A 7,124-nucleotide genomic window follows, 5' to 3' on the forward strand; every position below is an offset into this window, starting at 1 on the left:
ACAATCCCATTCACTCATATAGGGATGACTCAACACTACATAGTTCAATCACACTCAGACACTCATTTACAAAGTCTAATAACTCTACCTCTCAACTCAGTACAGCCATCACCATAAATCGAGATCTATCTCCGATCAGTGAATGGGGACAAAACAACGTTGTCTCTTTTAATGCTACTAAAACTAAATATATACAGTTTACTAATAGACAGATATTGCCAGATTCGTATATTACTTTCAGTGCTACTAATATTCCCATCTCCAAAAGTACTGACATTCTTGGCGTCTCACTTAACAATGCCCAAAGCTGGACCTCTCATGTCAGATCACTTGCTAAAACCGCCTCAAAGAAACTTGGATTATTGTACATAGTCCGTAACTTCTTCGCCGATAAGCAGTTAGCTATAATTTATAAGTGTCATGTGCGCTCTCAGCTTGAATATTGCTCACCCTTGTGGAATGGATGTGGAGAGGTTGCATTAAAACAACTAGACAAAATTCAGAACAAAGCTGTTAGAATCATTAACAACCCTGCCGTTACAAATAAACTACCTCCCCTGCAAGTAAGAAGGAATGTTGCCTCCCTTGCATTATTTTGCAGATATTTTTTTGGCAAATGCTCAGACGAAGTTGTGTCCATGGTGTCACCTCTCCATGCCTTCCCTCGTGCTACACGGGCATCTGGTAGCGCTCATGACTGGAATGTCACTCAGCCATATTGCAGAACTTCTGCCTATCAGAATTTTTTCATTCCCCGAACTGCATCTCTCTGGAACTCGCTTCCCCAAAGTTGTTTCCCTCCAAATTTCAACCTTCAGCTGTTTAAGTCTAACTGTTACAGATATTTTATGAACAGAGGACACCAGTAATCTGGTGTATGGATTATTTTTTTTTTATTCATTTGTTTTTCCTTCCTCCGTTGTTATTAAAAAAAAGAAAAATGCAAAGGGTTTGAATTTTGCATCCTATCCTTCCCTACTTCTCTCCTGCATTTCCTAATTCCGTATCACTCATTGTTTTTCACTATTTCCTCCCCGCATTTCCCCCCACTTTTCCCCAAGTGTGTTCGTGTTTTCTTTCCCGCACACCTTACCTCCCACATGCCTTCCCTCCCGCTGATCCTATCGTCTCATCTGTCTCTGCAATTATACAAAAACAGTTTATAAGTTAAAATGATTCAAAGATATCCGTGTGCATCAACTGACCTGGTCTGTAAAACACACACACACACACACACACACACACACACACACACACACAAGCCATAAAATTATTTTTTTGACAGGGTTGCATTTATACTTAAGCTTTGACAAAAGTGCCTTTTCTGATAGATTAAATTGTTCTTGCTCAAAAAACAAGGAATCAGGTGAGCTTGAGCCTGTACTTTTTGATACTTCAGTTAAAGTTTCTTTTTTTTCTTTTCTTTTTTTTTTTTTTTTTACTAAATTATACTATTATACAGTCTCATATACTGACAATGCCAATACCCTATTTTCACATCCACGCTTGCATTCCAATAAAATGTCATCATATTCTAGTTGACCACACTGGCAACATCACCCTACATTACAACATATAAATGCTGCTGGTTAGACATCACATCCAAAGAACCACAAACAGTCATGGTCAATCTACCACCATATTTATCGCATTGCCAGTATACCACACCACTTCGTTACAGGTATTCACGTTTCACCACGACATTTATGCACCAACACATATCTCACTGATCCGCTACACACACACTCCATATGATATCCTTACACAAAGCTGTCCTTTTGCTACAGAAGACGACGGCTACTATAGTCACTAGGATGATGTGTTTCTCACTGTCGTTGGTGCATAGTGTGTGACTATGCAGACCAATCCTGGATCCGCAAACATTACCATACAGTCGACATGTCAAGCCGGGTTTGCTGGGAGAACTCTGTTTTGGTTGTGCCTCCGTGTTCTACGCTCTTCTCTGGCCAGGTTCCGAGCTTCTTCAACATGGTTTCCTTCGCTGCAGAGGACTCACTACTGTTTTCTGTCAGAGGCATTGGTTTCAAGATCATTTGGTATGACTTTGCATTTCTTCAAAGTTGTCCTTACGTGATCTTTACATTTCTTCTGCCTGTCTGGGTTGCGACGTGCTGCAGGGAACTGGCCACACAGAACCTGGTGGGGAAGGCAGTGCTCAGGCATGTGGAACACATATCCGACCCATTTCAGTTGTTTTGAAGCCAGCATAGTTTCTACGCTGATTGACTTTGTCCACTGGAGAATTTGTGAGTATGGGACTTTATCCTCCCATGTGAGTCCTGGGTTGCACTCTAACTTCGGATGCCAAATGACAAAATGTTTGATGTGACGCTGGTAAGTAATCCATGATTCAGTACCGTATAAGGGGGTGGAGAGGCATACAGCAGTATATACTCATATCTTCGTCTGGATTCTCAATTTGACATTTTTAAAGGCTCTGGATCTGAGATGTCCAAAAGAGGCTGGGTTGTGGTTGATTCGTTTTGGTCATTAGTATCAGCCAGTTTTTGCTGCACTTTCGCTTGCTCAGTACATCATTTGTCTCCATGTCACGCAGTTTCTCTGGGTTTCACTTCTGAGATTCTAGAATTCACTTTTCTTTTGTTTGTTTGTTTAGTTAAGGAGGTAGGATGAGTAAACCATCTGTTACATGCTCTATTCTTCAATGCCATAAGGTCTCGTATGTCCTCAGCATTTTCATCAAGCCAGACTTTATCTAGACGAATGGAGAAGCCCAGGGTTTCTTCTGCAGAGTTTTTAACACATTGTTTTATTGTTTAGCCAGTTTGCATCCAGGTTTGTTGTTTGTTGTTTGGGTCAAGTGGTGGGCAATGAGAGAACGTCTCTGTAATAGTGCTGCAGAAGGTGTTACAAGTTGTCACATCATTTAAAATACCTCTGTTTAGTTTCATGGAGGATGATCTATGGCACATTGGTGTACGTATGACTAGTTGCAGTTTGATGAGTATAAGGTTATAGTCTGTTGAACACTCAGCACCTACATATATCATATGTATCATAGCTCGGGTTCTAAGAACGTCTCTTCGATCTTACCGACTTAGTGAGATAATCAATTAGGTGTCAATATCTAGATCATGGATGCATCCATGTGGTCTTGTGATTGTTCTTAAGTTGAAAAATGGTGTTGGTGATGATCAGACTGTGTTCTGAGCATAAGTAAAGCAGTCTAAGGCCACTGCTGTTCATGTTACCAACACCTTGGCAGCTTAGAGGTAATTACCTTTCATAACTCTGCACTGAGGGACACATGGGTGTCAAAACGACACCTCTGTGGAGGTTCAGCCTCTATACACCTCATAGGTGTCAAGGTTTGGGAGAAAATTGAGGAGAGTTCGTTTCGTATCATGCACTTGGCTAGAACTGAAGTAAATTGCATTCCTCATAATTTTATTAAAGACTATTTTATTTGAAATGTACTTAAATAGTGATAAAAGTTTTTGAAAAAGCAATTTGAAGGTTTAACTGCGTATAATTAGACAACGAAACCTCCATTTCTCTGCTTAGTGTTGGCGGACTTCGGTCTTTTGATTCTTTGCATCACGTGTGTACCCAGGCTTTTTTGTCACGTTTAATTTCTTGGCAATTATATTGATAAATACGGACAGTATAAGTTATGCTCAGAGCATTGGTATTACAGAGTTCTGTATAGGATTCAATATTCCTAACTTCTGTGCAACATGAACGTGAGAGACAGATTCAGTTGTTCCTTTTGTAATGATGAGACTAGGCATTTTAACTGACTCACTTCATTATATGGAAGGCCACGCTTTATGCGTGGGCTTTAGATTACAATGTACTGTTAGTGGCTGCTTTAAGATGTATACCAGTATAAGGTCTTGGCTTAATCATATAAGGCTTAAACATCCTATTTTTGCTCAGGAGCATTTTCAGTCCCCCAACACGACATATACAGTAGTGTTGAAACACTGAACAGTGATGCAACATGTACTGAAGATGCAGCAGTCATTCATACTGATGAACTCCAAATGTGCAAAATCAACATTTAAGGCCAATATTGGATTATGAGAAGATAGTACGGTACCGCAGGTAGTATCATGCTTAACCTACTCTTAGAGAAGAATACCATATTCATTGTACTTAAATTCCATCAAATCTTAATAATGTATACATGTTTCCGTAAAACTTGAAGAAATTAACCACTTTTATTAAACTTTAACTCCTTCAATCATTAGTGAATTACTAGATGTGGGTAGAGACTGCTATTCTGTACAACCAGTTTACCACATTCATTGTACAGAACTTGAAAAACATCAGTCCTTAATGATTTGCCACGCTGTGGCAAGGCTCTGTCAACCACTAGGAACATGAATACCCTGCACATCACGATTCTTTGGGAGCGGTTATTTGTCAACGGTCAATGGGTATGCTAGGCCAGACAGCCTGAGGTTACACAAAAATAGCAACCTTAATTTTGCAAACATCCACTTTTTTTTTTTTTTTTACAACATCAGTGGTGGTTGTGCATTGGCATTACTTCATTTTCAGTGTATGGTTTGACCTTTTCAGAATGGTGCCATCTCATTTTTTTTTTCCTTCATCAGATGCTACACAGTGTGCAGCTCTTCATCTGATTCAGGGGAATGTTAAGAAGAAACTTGACTTCATAAGGAAAGATAATGAAGTTAGTGAAACAAGTGCTGACCCGTGTATTTCATGGCAAGGGGAGTCTTTTCTTGATGGTTTATTCAAGATTTATGTTGAAAATGTAGTTGTTGCTGAGTCAAGGTGCCCAATTAGTGGATTTCTCTGTTTACATGCCACATTTTATGCATTAAACACTGCCTTTCCAAAAAAAAAAAAAAAAAAAAAACATGGTGCCGATAAGCACTTCAATTTTCCTTCAGGAAATGGTGCTAAGGCACAGTGACTCATGTAAAAAAGATGTAAAATGCATAAATCTTGTGGCAATGCCAAATTGAAACAAGGTACTGTAGTGGAAATGGTCAGTCAAATATGGTCTCTAGTCTGGAATTATTTTTCTATGTGGCAAATATTAGGTGAAGCTGCACAGCATTTACAGTAAACTCTCACTTTATTGAACCTCGCTAATCCTAACTTCTGCTATACCAGATTCTGTAGATCTACCAAATAACATTCAAATAAAATGAACAATGAGGCAGTTCACTGAGATGTCCCAGCTACTAGATCATACAATAGTAGGAAAAAAATAATAATTTTTAATGCATTTCTCTGTTCTGTTCATTACTGATTGAAAATATTCAATATCTATCTAATTTGAGGTTGTGTGTGTGTGTTGTTTCATTTTTCTTTACACTATTATTTCCTATGTTTATTGAAGTGCGTCATTGCAGTATGTCTGCAAGTGAGATTGAGGTTGACCTGTACTGACATCAACAGAAAATGTAATCCAGAGAAATAGGTGAAAAATTTGGCAAAAAAGTATTGCAACTTATTAGCAATGGATTCCCATACATTATTAGCATATTGTTATGTTACAGTGTATGTGTATGATGATGTTTCATTCATGTACTGCTTTTGTTCCCTACAGTATTAGTATTGTCTTACTGATACCATACAATACAGGTCCTCCCCTGCATAATGTTGGAATGCATTTGGGAGAACCCATCGTTATGTCAGGGTATCGTATAGCGGGGATGATATAACATGTAAAGTAGAGGGATGTGTTTGGAAGCTTTGGGATCCACCCCCAACAAAGTCCAAAACCCACCTACGTGAGTTCAAAATCGTTTCTAGCTCACCTAATCCCCTAAATAGCTTTAAAACAAGCTAACCTAAGCCTAAAAACAGCTAGTATCTCACCTAAACCCAAATATAAAATATGAAAATCATCAGATATAAATCTGGAAAGAAATCAGACTTAGTAAACTGGACCCCAAAATGGCAGTGTTTATCCCACCTATGACTAAAATCATCCTAAGCAAAAATCAATACATAAATAAACCTATTGTATTATCAAGGTCAGAACAAAATCATTATTAGTTGAAATCAACAAACACATTAGGTAATACCAAGGACTGGCCGTTGATAGGGAGGGAAGGATGTTAATTTCCCATCATTAAAGCAGGGTATGGTATAAAGGGCCATCGTATAGCAAGGAGTGACTGTACTGAACTGTATTTAATGAGTCATGTTGTGTTGTGATATTCCTGTACGTATAAAATGACTTGTTTAACCATAGTCATTGACAGAGGCATTGATATTTTATTGTTTATTAGCTACATGAGTGTTCATATGATTCAGTACTTTTACTCTCACTATGTCCCACCATAAAAACACACATTATCTCATGGTAATTATAATATTTACTTGTAAAAAATAGCCATACCACGTTGAGTACACCGCTTCCCGTCCGATCAGCGAAGTTAAGCAACGTTGGGTCTGGTTAGTACTTGGATGGGTGACCGCCTGGGAACACCAGATGCTGTTGGCATCCCTACGTGTCAAGTGGGGGTGGTGGAGGATTAGTGCCCCTCCCTGTAAAACAATTAACTCTAAGCCCTTGGCCACCCCGTTTGGGATACATGGCGTCTGGCAATGAATGAATGAATGAAAAAAATAGCACTGTTTAGGTATTTTAGGTTGTTTTGCAATGTGTTTGGTAATAAAGTTTTTTAAATTCATATACTTCAGTGGCTTAATGAATCCTGATAATCATTTGACTTTCTTAAAGCCAGCAGAATATTAACCAGTATCAATTTGTATGAGTAGCTCCACCCTATAATTGTGATATTGGATGTAGGCTAGACACCCCAAGCGACACCCTTAGATTATTGGCTTGACGCCTTCTAAGATGACAGACTGACACCCCTGAGTGTGCAGTTGACACTTCTGAGGTGTAAGACCGAGACCTCTGAGTGTTTGGTTGACACCCATAAGGTGTAATATTGACAACCATGAGTGTTTGGTTCACTCTCATAAGGTGCAAGATGGACACCCTCGAGAGTTCAGTTGACACCCATAAGGTGCAATATTGACAACCATGAGTGTTTGGTTGACTCCCGTAAGGTGTAATACTAACACCCCTAAAGTGTCATATTGACACCCTTGAGTATTAGGCTGACACTTCTAAGGCGTCACCA

General features: G+C 39.0%; 1 non-coding gene across 1 annotated transcript; it reads left to right on the forward strand.

The window, feature by feature from the left end:
- The first annotated feature begins 6,356 nt into the window (after positions 1-6,356).
- LOC145403336 (5S ribosomal RNA) lies at positions 6,357-6,475 on the forward strand. Its single transcript, XR_013897979.1, has one exon. It is a non-coding gene; the product is annotated as a 5S ribosomal RNA (ribosomal RNA).
- The last annotated feature ends 649 nt before the right edge of the window (positions 6,476-7,124 follow it).

Source organism: Coenobita brevimanus, chromosome 6, assembly GCF_032717465.1.
Source record: "Coenobita brevimanus isolate Jiangsu-jjx chromosome 6, ASM3271746v2, whole genome shotgun sequence".
NCBI classification, from domain to species: domain Eukaryota; kingdom Metazoa; phylum Arthropoda; class Malacostraca; order Decapoda; family Coenobitidae; genus Coenobita; species Coenobita brevimanus.